The following is a 12,795-nucleotide window of genomic DNA, read 5'->3' on the forward strand; positions in this document are numbered from 1 at the left end:
GGGATCTCAAGATGGGCTGTGGGTCCAGAGGTTGCACCCCAGCCTAGGATGATCAAAACTGAGGCAGAGTTGCTACTAGCTGAGTTCAAGCCCCAGACCTGGCCAAAAAAAATAAGGCACTGGTTTGGAATTTACACCATTTTTTTGCAGGCCTGGGATTTGAACTCAGCGTCTGGGTATCTCTGTGGCACTCTGGGGGACAGGAAGCTCACCGTCATTGAAAACAAGAAATTCAGACCAATTTCCAGGACAAAATTCAAGCCACAGCACTGGAAAAAATAATATTCATGTATGAAATCATTTTACATACATGGGTTTACCCCATATGACATTTATTATCCTTATCTATTTATTCTTTATTTTACTATTATTACATATATAATATTTATTTCATTAATTACATCTTTATCACATGGATATATTTGCACATGGATTTTACATCATACTGAGACCCAGGACTTTTACAGAGAAGGAAAAAAACTATGTCAAAATTCGCTTATTACTCCACCTATAAATTTTTGGCCATGCTGGGATATGAACTCACAACCCACAATGCCCAATTCATGAAAGTGTCAGTTGTAGACAAAGCCTTTGGCAAATTGAGCTGCCAGTCAGTTCTGAGGACGTGTGATCAAGCCATCATAGTGGCCTAGATTTAGATATAGATATAGATAGATAGATAGATAGATAGATAGATAGATGATAGATAGATAGATAGATAGATAGATAGATAGATAGATAGATGTGTAGTTTGCTCTCTCTCTCTCTATATATATATAAATATATATGAGAGAAAGACAATATGAGGATATTGAATAATATATATTGTGAATTATTAGTTATTAAATTAAGCCTCCATTTAATGAAGTATCATGGTTTAATACTTATTAAAGCATTAATGTAAAAGTAGTCAGTATTCTTTAATTAAGAGAATCATACCATGGTGCTAGAATGAAAGACATAATCCAATACTTTTTGTGTGGCATTCTTTAGGAGAATCATGAACAACTGTGAAATTTAATTGTTACTTTTATGACAGTCCATTAAGCATTCCCATGAATAGGAATGATTTTTTCAAGATCTCCCTCCATTTGTAGGTATCAGTCCTGGCATTTGAACTCCAGGCCTCGGTAGTTTACTTTGAAATGCAAACCATTAGTATGACACTGTGAAGATTTCAGATTGTCATGATAAAACAAAGAACATCAAGAATAAAAGAAAGCCAGGTCTCAGAGGCTCATGCTTGTAATCCTAGCTCTTCAGGAGGCTGAGAGGTAGAGAATGGCAGCTTGAATTCAGTCGGGACAGGAAAGTTCAGGACACTCTTATTTCTAAGGGATCACAGGAATATAAACACCCATGAGTGGGACTGAAACTCAAGGGCAGAGCACCACCCTTGAACAAAAGGAGCTCTGGGAGAGTGACTAGGCTCATAGTACAAGCCCCGGACCTGCTAAAAAAGAAAAAGTAGTAAATCCATGTCTCCCCATGTATGTATGCATGTATTTCTATTGGTAAAGATCCAGAGTAGCTATGTTGAAATGCACTCAGCTAGGAAATTTGCTTTGAATAGAATGATTTCATAGCACAGAGAGTGCTTACAAAACAGTGCATGTTCCGGGGCTCCCGTCACTGTTCCCAGTGTAGCCTGAGGGTTTCTGTGCACTCCAGGTCTGGACAGACAGACAAAAAGGCCCCCCTCCTGTACAGCTGTGTAACAAACAACTCCATCTGAGCCAATTAGTGAGGATGAGTGTAGGCAAAATTTGAAGGCCAGGAGAAAAAGGCTTCTTTGTACTCTAAGCTATCTCTCTCCCCAGGAAGCTTTCATTTGTGCCACCTCCTTTGGCAGGCCAAGTTCCCTGCACTTATCCTGTCTTTGTTAGATTATGTTCCAGTATTGAAATAACCTGCTCCAATTAATTCATGGGTCCTTCTGGCAGACAATAAGGGAGCTGAACCTAATGAAAAAATTCCTAATTGGCAATGGTGCCTCCCTAGGATTCCAGAAGCTTGCTAAATCTAAGCACTTGTGCAAAATCCCAAAGTTTCCTATCATCTAAGGCTGGTGAAGTGCATCAGATTTTGAAACCTTTGAACTAACCTAGTTGAGCCCTGGATGGCTAGCTTTTGGGGTTGAACACAGGACCTGGGTGCTGACCATGAGCTCAGAACAGAAGCTCAGTGCTTTACCACCATTTGGTGTCACAGCTTCACTTCTGGTATCTGTGTGTGTGTGTGTGTGTGTGTGTGTGTGTGTGTGTGTGTGTGTGTGTGTGTGTGTGTGTGTGTGTGTGTGCATACACTTGTCCTGGAACTTGACCTCAGGACCTGAGCATGGTTCCTGAGTTTCTCCTGTACAAGGGTAGCACTCTACCACTTGAGCCACAGGGCCACTTCAGGCTTTTTTCTAGTGATGTGGTACTGAGGATTCAATTCCAGGGATTCATACATGCAAAGCACTCTAACCACTCCTCTATTGGTTTGTTTGTTTCTTTTTTTTTTAATTTTATTTTATTTTATTTGAGAACATACTGTACAGAGGGGCTACAATTACATGGGCAGGATAATGCATACATTTCTTACCAAGCATTGCAGCCTCCTCCTTTGTTTACCCTTCACCTCCCTTCCCCGCCTCCCCCCTCCCCCCACCCAATGTAAGTTGGAAGAGTTGAAGTCTAGGCCTGGGTGCTGTCTATCCTAGAGCTTTTCAGCTAAAACCAAGCACTCTACCACTTGAGCTACAACACCCCTTCAGGTTTTTGGTGGGTCACTGGAGAGAATTGTCCATCTCAAGGAATTTCCTGCCCAGGCTGGCTTTGGACCATGATCCTCAGCTCTCAGGCTCCTGAGTAGTTAGGATGACAGGCGTTAGTCACTGGTGCCCAGCTTCCATTTCAAGTTTCTAAGTGGTGAATAGGAGATAATAGTCTCATGGGAACTTTTGTGTCTGGGATAGTTTAGAACCCAGATCCTCACATCTCAGTTTCTTGAGTAGGCAGGGTGACAGACCTCAGCTACAGACACCTAGATCATAACTCTCTGTTGCAAAGAGCCATGGGGAATGCACTGAAAATTTGGGGGTACTGTTCTAAGGTCTTTTGCTCAAGGCTAGAGCTCTACTACTGTGAACCACAGCTCAGAGTTTCACAGATCAGCTCCCGAGTATCTTGGATGACAGTGGTGAGTGAACCAGCAACTTCTGGTTCTGTGGAGCTGGGTTGCAGTGATTTATCTCTGGTAAGTCAGGTAAGATGGCAGCTGCAAGCACCAGACTCCATGCTTGTTCTGTGATGAGGTATTTGCAGTACTATCCTTATATTGTTGCAGTCAGAACATTTTATTTTTTATTTTTTGGTGCCAGTCCTGGGTCTTGAGAAAGGGTCTAGACACAGTCCCAAAGCTTTTATGCTCAAAGCGAGTGCTCCACTGCTTAAGCGACAGCACGACTTCTAGATTTTTCTGTGCACAAGGGAGTGAAGAATCGAACTCAGGGCTTTGTACATAGTAGGCGAGCAATCTACAAATGAGCCCGATGACTGACAAGTGTATGAACACATAAATATGTAAATTGATAGATAGATAAATAGATGCATATATATATATATATATATATATATATAGCAAGAGAGATATATACTAGGAAATTGCATATAAAATATTATTACAAATTATTGGCATTTAAATTATTCCTTCTTTTTTTAAGTAACATGATTGAATAAATAATAAAGTATTAATTGAAAATTAGTCAATGTAGTTTTATATAATCATACACTAACTACTATTTTAATTGGTACTTTTTTTTCTTTTATTTTACATTGTGAAAATATTGTACAGAGGGGTTACAATTACATGGGCAAGATAATGAGTAAATTTCTTATCAAGCTTCGTAGCCTCTTCCTTTTTGTTTCCCCTTCCTATCTTTTCCCATTCTCTCCCCGCCCCTCACCCCCCACACACAATCATCGTTCCAAGCACCCCCCCCCGCCACAGTTGTAAAGATCATATTTTGACATAATGACTTGTACATTTCATTGTTGCAATGGGTCCACCTGTATCCCTATTTAAACAATTTGTTTTTTCCCTTCCCCTCCACAAATTATACCGACATCAAATACAGTGAAAGCAGGGGTTATAAAGTGGGGAGGGACATAGAAAGCAACAAAGAAATAATCTTATAAATGTGTTAGAAACAATCACATGAAAGAAAAAACACATTTGAATACATATCTTAGGGTTCATTTCCGGGAAATCAATTTATTTGACCTTTTCTGCTTGACTCAGACATACACTAGATATTGCAAATGAGGGAAACCATGGGACCTATGTTTCTTTGGACATGGATTACTTCACTTAATATAATTTTTCCAAGTCTTTCCATTTCCTAACAAATGGGGCAATGCCATTCTTTCTGATGGAGGCATAGAATTCCATTGTGTATATATACCACATTTTCTTGATCCATTCATCTACTGAGTGGCATCTGAGCTGGTACCATATCTTAGCTATGGTAAAAAATTCTGCAATAAACATAGTCGTGCTGGTAGCTTTAGTGTGGTCTTGTTTGTGAACATTTGGGTAAATGCCCAAAAGTGAAATTGCTGGGTCATAGGGGAGCTCTATGTGGAATCTTTCAAGGAACCTGCATACTCCTTTCCAAAGTCATTGAAGAAGTTTACACTCCCACCAACAATGCAGTAAGGTTCCCTTCTGTCCACATCCGCTCCAGCACCCGCTGTTATTATAGTTCTTGATTATAGCCTTTCTAACTGGGGTGAGGTGGTATCTCATGTTCTTTTGATTTGCATTTCTTTAATGGCTAGGAGGTTGAACATTTCTTCAGGTGTCTATTGGCAATCCTTCTTTCCTCTTCAGAGAAGTTTCTCTTAAAGTCTTTAGCCCACTTATTTATTGGGCAGTTGTTTCTTTAAAGATTTGTTTTTGGAGGATTTAATTTTTTGAGTTCTAGGTATACTTTAGATATGAGACGCTTGTCCATTGTATGACTAGTGAAGATTTTCTCCCAATCCGTGGGCTTTGATTGATCTTACTAGCTATGTCCTTTGCCATGCAGAAGCTCTGCAATTCCATGGAATCCCATTTCTCCAACCATTCTTTGATTTGTTGCTTTTCCGGCTCTTTATTAAGAAAATTTCAGCCTGTGCCAAGGAGACCTAGGATTTCTCCTATTACACCCTATAATGTTTTCAGAGTGTCTGCTTTGACTCTGAGGTTTTTGATCTTTTTGGAATTGATTCTGGTGCACGGTGGTATATAGGGATCTAGCTTATTTTTCTAAAAGTAGTTAACCAATTTTGCCACCACCATTTACTGCAGAGGCTGTCTTTTTTTCATTCTATTTTTTTAGCTCCCTCATTGAAGATTAGATGGTTATAGGTCTGTAAGTTCATTTCTGCGTTTTCAATTCTATTGCATTGGTCCTGAGATCTGTTCTTGTGCCAGTATCAAGCTGTTTAGATTACTATGGCTTTGTAGTAGAGTTTGAAATTTGGTATTTATATTCCTCCAGCACTGTTCTTTCTGTTGAGGATCATTTTTGCTATTTGGGATCGTTTGTTGTTCCATATAAATTTTTGGAGTGCGTCTTCTATTTCCTTGAAGACTGAGGTTGGAATATTGATAGGTATCTCATTGATAGACCGCCTTGGGAAGTATTGCCATTTTCATGAGGTTAATATTTCCAATCCATGAGCATGGGAGTTTTTGCCACTTTCTAAATTCTGTTTTGATTTCCTTTTTCAACTTTTTAAAGTTTTCATCATAGAGCTCCTTCACTTTTTTGGTTAATTCCTAGATATTTTATTTTTTTGTGGGGCTATTAGGAATGGAGTTGATTTCCTAATTTCAGCCACACTTTTCTCATTGTTGGCATACAGAAAAGTCAATGATTTTTGAGGGTTAATTTTATATCTTGTTACTTTGCCAAAGTTTTGAATCAGCTTGAGTAATTTGGGAGTGGAGTCTGTGGGATTCTTTAAATACAAGATCATGTCATGTGCAAAGCGGGAGAGTTTTACTTCTTCTTTCCCTATTTGGATCCCATTTATGTTTACATCTTGTCTTATTCCTGTAGCTAGGTATTCTAATACTAGATTCAAAAGAAGTGGAGAGAGTGGACCTCTTTGTCTTGTTCCTGAGTTAAGAGGAAATGGCATTAATTTTTCACCATTAAGAATAATGCTGGCTGTAGGTTTGTCATATATTGCCTTTATTGTATTGAGGAATGTTCCATGGTTTCCTAATTTTTCCAACACCTTCATCATAAAGCGGTGTTAGATCTTGGCAATTGCTTTTTGTGCATCTATTGAGATAACCATGTGGTTCTTATCCTTGCTCTTGTTGATGTGATGAATTATATTAATTGATTTGCATATATTGAACCAGCTGTGCATCTCTGAAATGAATCTTGTTTGATCGTGGTATATGATTTTTTGGATGAATTGTTGAAGTTGATTGATCAAAATTTTGCAGAAATATGACATTTATTACCCTTATTTATTTAGCATTATTACATATATAACATTTCTTTTATTACATCATATCACATAGGATATATGTAGATATGGATTATACATCATACTGAGACCATGGACTTTCACAGAAAAGGAAAACAATGTGCTAATATTGGCTTCTTATTCCATGAATAAATTTTTGGCCATGCTGGGATTTCAGCTCACAGCCTAGAATGCCCAGTCCATAAATGAGGTCACAGTCTTAGCAGACCAGCCTCTGGCAAACTGAGCTGCCAGGAAGTTCTGAGGACCTGTGATCAAGCCACAGGAGTGCTTGATATTTAGATAGATAGACAGATAAATAGATAGATAGATAGATAGATAGATAGATAGATAGATAGATAGATAGATAGATAGATAGATAGATAGATAGATATAGAGACATGTGTAGATTGATATACATATATATATATATATATATATATATATATATACAAAGAGAGGGATTGTGAGGTAATTAAATTATATATGTTATTACCAATTATTACTTATTAAATTATGCCTCCATTTAATGAAATATTACTGTTGAATACTTATAAAAGTATTAATTAAAAATCATTCAATACCCTTAATCATACCATGGTGCTAGAATGGAAGACATAAATCCAATATTTTTTGAGTGGCATTCTAAAATAGAATCATGAATCAACGGCACATTTATCATTTTTATAACATTCCGTTAGCATCCACATGAACAGAAATGAGTTTTTCAGGATCTCCCTCCATTTGTGGGTGGTATTCCTAGCATTTGAACTCCAGACCTCGGTAGTTTACTTCGAATGCAAACCATTGGAATGACACAGTGAAAATTTCAGACTGTTAAAATTGAAAAAAATAACAAGAAGAAAATAAAGTAAGGTGTCATTGGTTCCTGCCTATAACCCTAACTCCTCAGGAGGCTGTGATGTAGAAAATGCCAATTTAAATTCAGATGGGATGGGAAAGTCTAGGACACTCTTCTTTCCAAGAGATCACCAGAAAAATAAACATGAATGGGGCTGTGACTCAATGGCAGAGCGCTACCCTTGAGCAAAAGGAGCTCAAGAGCAGGGCCTAGGATCATAGTGCAATAGAGTACCTGCCCTCCCCGAAAAAAGAGGCAATAACTACATGGATCTCTGTATGGATGATGGGCATTCAGCAGGTTGCCCGGTCCCCAGCCACCCCAACCTGGTCAAACTGGGACAAGCCCTCATAGAGTACTAAGTGTGAGCCAGCAGCTTGAACAAAGCACCCTCTGCCATTTAATAACTGAAGACCTGAAGACTTTGCCTGGCCTAGTGTGTGCAAAGGGTGCATAATGTTCTGTCTGAGGCATCTCATTGGGACACATTGCAGCCAGCCACTGCTTCCAGAGAGTCCACAGTCCCTAGGTTGGAGGAGTTGTCCAAGGTTCTCTCTGCATAGTCTCTATCCCTGTGTAGGATGTGAGCCTAGACCTCTGGGGCCTGGTGGCTATCACTCATCTATCATTCCTCATTGCCAAGTCAAAAGCTAGTCCCAAATCTTGGCATAGACATGAAATAATCAGCTATTTCTACACCAAAAGGGGTAATTCAATAAATCCCACTCTCATAATTCCCATTAGAAGTGGGCTGCAAATGTGGCTTAGTGATAGAGTGCTTACATAGCACAAACGAAGCCCTGAGTTTCATTCTTTAGTACCACAGAAACAGAAAAAGCCAAAAGTGGCACTGTGGCTTAAGTGAGAGAGTGCTAGCCTTGAGCAAAAGAAGCTCAGGAACATACCCAGACCCTGAATTCAAGCCCCAAGACTGGCAAAAAGAAAAAAAAAAGTGAGTCTGGTGAGACATATTCTTCTGGGACACAGAGGAGGGCCAAGGTTATAGGTAAGAGGTAGAGTAGAAGGCAGGTGCTGCTGGCTCACCCCTGTAATCTTAGTTACTCAGGAGGCTGAGATCTGAGGATCCCAATTACTAACAAAAAGTCTATATGAGACATTTTTCTTCAATTAAACACCCAAAAAGTGAGAAGTAGAGCAGTGATTCTAGTAGTAGAGTGCTAGCCTTGAGCACAAAAGCTCAGGGTTAGGACAACGTCCAGACCATAAATTCAAACATTAGGACTGGCACACACACACACACACACACACACACACACACACACACACACACACACACACACACACGCGCGCGTGCATGCTCACGCAGGTGCACACATGCACATGCACATGCACACACAACACACCAAGATAGAGCATTTGCCAGTCACCCTGCACAAAGTTTTGTCTATAGCAACTCAATAATAAAAAAAGAGAGAAGGGAAGGAAAAATTTGCTCCAGGAGGTGATAAAACCAGTGCCAAAATTCCACAGGAGTTCTAATGCATGGAACCGGACAGAGAGCCTCAGGCAGAAGGTCCATCATGGGCAAAGGTCCTTATGTGTCGTATGGACCAAGTGATGTAGGTGGAATGAAGGTTCTGTGGCTTCAGACATTCTGGCAGAACATTCAAGGCTGGATCAAGATTTGTTGAGACACAGGTAGGGCAAATGGTGGGTTCCCAGAATGGGGCCCAGGGGGAAGATTAGCTTGGCTTTTCACCATGGACTCCAGCCATTTCCTGTGGCTGGAAGCCTATTTTTCACACCTCCTGACCCTCAGGCCTCCTTTGCATGGAGGATTCAAGGCAAACACAGGGAAGAATGCTTGCTTAAGAAAAGCTTCTAGCACAATGCCAGAAGTGGCTCAACCCCTGTAAATCCTAGCTACTCAGAAGACTGAGATCAGAGATCATGAGTCAAGCCAGCTCAGGTGAGAAAAGTTAGTGAGACTGTTCTTGCAGATTAACTACAAAAGCCAGAAATGGAGCTGTGGCTCAAGTGGTAGAGTGCCAGACTTGAGGGAAAAAGTTAAGAGACCAGAGGCCAGACCCTGAGTTCAAGCCCCAGCATTGGCACCTAAAAAAATAAAGAAAAGCTTTCAGGAGCTACTGAAAGGTCAGATCAGCCAGGTGCCAGTGACTCACACCTCTCCTCCTAGCTCCTCAGGAAGCTGAGATATGAGGATTACGGTTCAAAACCAACCCCAGGCAGGAATTCCAGGAGACTCTGATCTAAAAGGAACCTCCTGAATACTGGAATTGGCCCTGTGACACAAGTGGCAAGCTGAAGAGCTAGGGGACAGCATCCAAGCCCAGAGTTCAAGCCCCATGAACAACACCTGGCCTTCTTGGGCCTCACTCTGTGACTCTAGGCAGAGTATTTTCCAGTGGGCCCCTGAGGATCTCCCAATGTCTTGGTCTTCTACAAGTCTTGAGTGCAGCCTCTTTTGAGGCCTTTTCCTATAGAGCAGGCCACGGTATCAGAGAAGAATCCAGCCCTGGGGTATGGAGGTCATTGGTCGGGTCATCAGAATGACATCTGTCATGGGTGCAGTGTGCATCTGACCAGGCAATCGACGTCTCAGATCATAGTTCTGGGCCAGGAGGGGCAATGGCTGCAAAATGGCACAGCAGGTAACACCCACTCATACAAGTATCACAACAGTGTTAATCATCAGGCACACCTTGAGCAGGTGTTGAGTTGGGCTCATGATAGACTTGTAGGCTCAGGAATCTAAAGCCGGCTGGCTGCTGCTTGTAGCAGTTGCTATCTCTGGAGTCCCAGGGCTCAGAGCCCTGTTTTCCTCACCAGTGCGTGGGGGTATATGAAGGTCTGCAATTGTGGGCCGACTACAAAGGAGCATCCATAGTGTCCTTCCCTGGGTCCTGTGGCCCCATACACGGATGAAGGGGCAGGTTCCATGGTACTAACTGCCATGGCCCAGAACCCTCAGCCCATGAAGGACTTAGGGAGAAACTACTTGATCCGCCTTGAGAGTTTACTATGTCTATGCCTCAGGACTGCCCCCAGTTCTAGCTCAGCTCATCATTACTACCTTCCTCTGTGTGTGTGTGTGTGTGTGTGTGTGTGTGTGTGTAAAGAACACTGCTGGTGGAATATCAATACTAAATTTCAAACTCTACTATAAAGCCATAGTAATCAAAACAGCTTGGTATTGGCATAAGAACAGACCTCAGGACCAATGGAATAGAATTGAAAACCCAGAAATGAACCTACAGACCTATAGCCAACTAATCTTCGATAAGGGAGCAAAAATAATAGAATGGAAGAAAGACAGCCTCTTCAGTATATGGTGCTGGCAAAATTGGTTAACTACTTGTAGAAAACTAAAACTAGATCCTTATATATCACCCTGTACCAGAATCAACTCCAAATGGATCAAAGATCTCGGAGTCAAAGCAGACACTCTGAAAACATTACAGGATGGAATAGGAGAAACCCTAGGCCTCCTCGGCTCAGGCCGAAATTTTCTTAATAGAGACCCAGAAACACAACAAATCAAAGAAAGTTTGGAGAAATGGGATTGCATGAAGTTGCAGAGCTTCTGCATGGCAAAGGACATAGCTAGCAAGATCAATAGAAAGCCCACAGATTGGGAGAAAATCTTCACTAGCCATACAACGGACTAGGGTCTCATATCTAAAATATAGTTGGCATCCACATTCTTTGGCAAGACCAGCCCCAGGGCTCAGCCCCATAGCTCACCTGCCAGTGGGGTGCTTGGGGCGGTTTCTGCCATGGGGCTCTCTAGCAGGAGCGCCTTGGGAGGCACCCGAATTAGGGCCCCATCCCATTGGTTTGCACATCAGTACCTGCACCTTGAGCAGGATTCGCCCTTTAGGTCTCCCTCCATCCCCTGGATTCAGGGAAGAACAGATGCAGGGGCCTGACTGGGCCCACCCACTTCCTTCTGCTCCCACCTGCATCACAGGGACAGACTCGCGACAAGGCCCTGCCATTCCAGGCTTGCTGGCATCTGTTTCCTGAGCCTGGTCCCGCCCCATTTTTCCTGCTGCTGCTTGGATCCCAGTGTCTTGTTCCCAGTAGGCCTTTTGCAGCCCCGGTACCCCAGGCAAGACCCTCAGGCTGAGGCCCCAGCAACTCTTCCTCTGCCCCGCATCAGCCCATGGGATCAGGACAGCTCCAGAAGTCATTTCCTGGAAAGCAGAGAGAGAATGGCCCTGGCCTGGAAGGGATGAGGTTGGAGCAAGCTCCAAAACTGGGAACTGACTCTTAATGGCCCATGGAGCCTTTGCCATTCTGAGAGGGCCAGGCTGCCAAGGAGGGGTGGGATAAGTGGAAGGGGCATGAAACTTAGGACAGGGGCAGGCCAGGAATGGAGGAGGTAGGGCTGATGGGGGAAATGGAGGAGCAAGGATGGAGCAGATGCAGATGGGGTCTCAGTGTTGTGCCTGCTGGGCCCCTAGGCCCCTATGGTTAGGAGAAGCAGGAGAGGGACTGGCGGGGCAGGAGAGGCAGGAGCAGTCAGTGGGAAAGGGCCAGCCAAGCGGGGAAGAGGAAGCCAGGATTTCTGGGCTTCCTCAATGAGAACCAACCCGGACTGCCAGGGAGGGGCAGCAAATGGGGAGCAGGCCAACCCAGCAGTGTGGGTGGACTTAGTAGGCGGAGCCCTCAGAGACCAGTAGGGGAGAAGGTGTGGGCCTCCATCTGGGAAATCTTGAAGTTGGCCTTCAGGGAAGGGAGAAAGTAGGAAGGGAGAATTCGGGGCTGCTGCCATATGCCTGCAGTGGGGAGGGGGGCTAGGCCTCCCTTGGGCTTTGCTACAACACATCCGACCATACCAGTGGGGCCACGGGGCACCAGCACCTCCTCCCAGACTAATATCCTGGGATGAGGGAATGTAGGAGATAGGAAAGGCTGCCCTCAACCTGTGGGTCCCCTCTGGTTCCTGAGGCCTCTCTAATTCAGACCCACTGTGGCTGACATGGCCCAGGTGCCAACAGAGAGCCTTGGCTCTGTGTGTGGCTGTGGCATTGAGAGGTCATTTCCCAGGGAAATGGGTGAGCATGGGGGAGGGAACTCAAGACACATCCGGGAGCAGTGGAGGAGAGAGCCTCCCACAGGAATGCAGGCCAGCTTCTGGATTTCCCACACAGATCAGACTTGGTTGCGTAGGGCTGGACAGCCAAGAGGGATCCAAGAAGGAGCTGGGGATGGGAGTGGGGTGAGGGGGTGGGGAATCAGCTGGTGACCTCTCCAGGTGGGGTGAGAAAAGGCATCTCCAGAGGAAAGGGGTTGGGGGAGGCCGTGTGCACCTGCAGAGCCCACAGCAGAAACAGTCCAGGAAGGAAGAGGGGGAAACATGAGCCAGGTGCTTGGGCCTACTCCTGTCCCACCAGGGAGCCCATCTCTCCCAGTGAGTTGTCTCCCTGGAGT

Source organism: Dipodomys merriami, unplaced genomic scaffold (genome assembly GCF_024711535.1).
Source record: "Dipodomys merriami isolate MVZ:Mamm:240054 unplaced genomic scaffold, mDipMer1.0.p SCAF_287, whole genome shotgun sequence".
In the NCBI taxonomy this organism is placed as follows: domain Eukaryota; kingdom Metazoa; phylum Chordata; class Mammalia; order Rodentia; family Heteromyidae; genus Dipodomys; species Dipodomys merriami.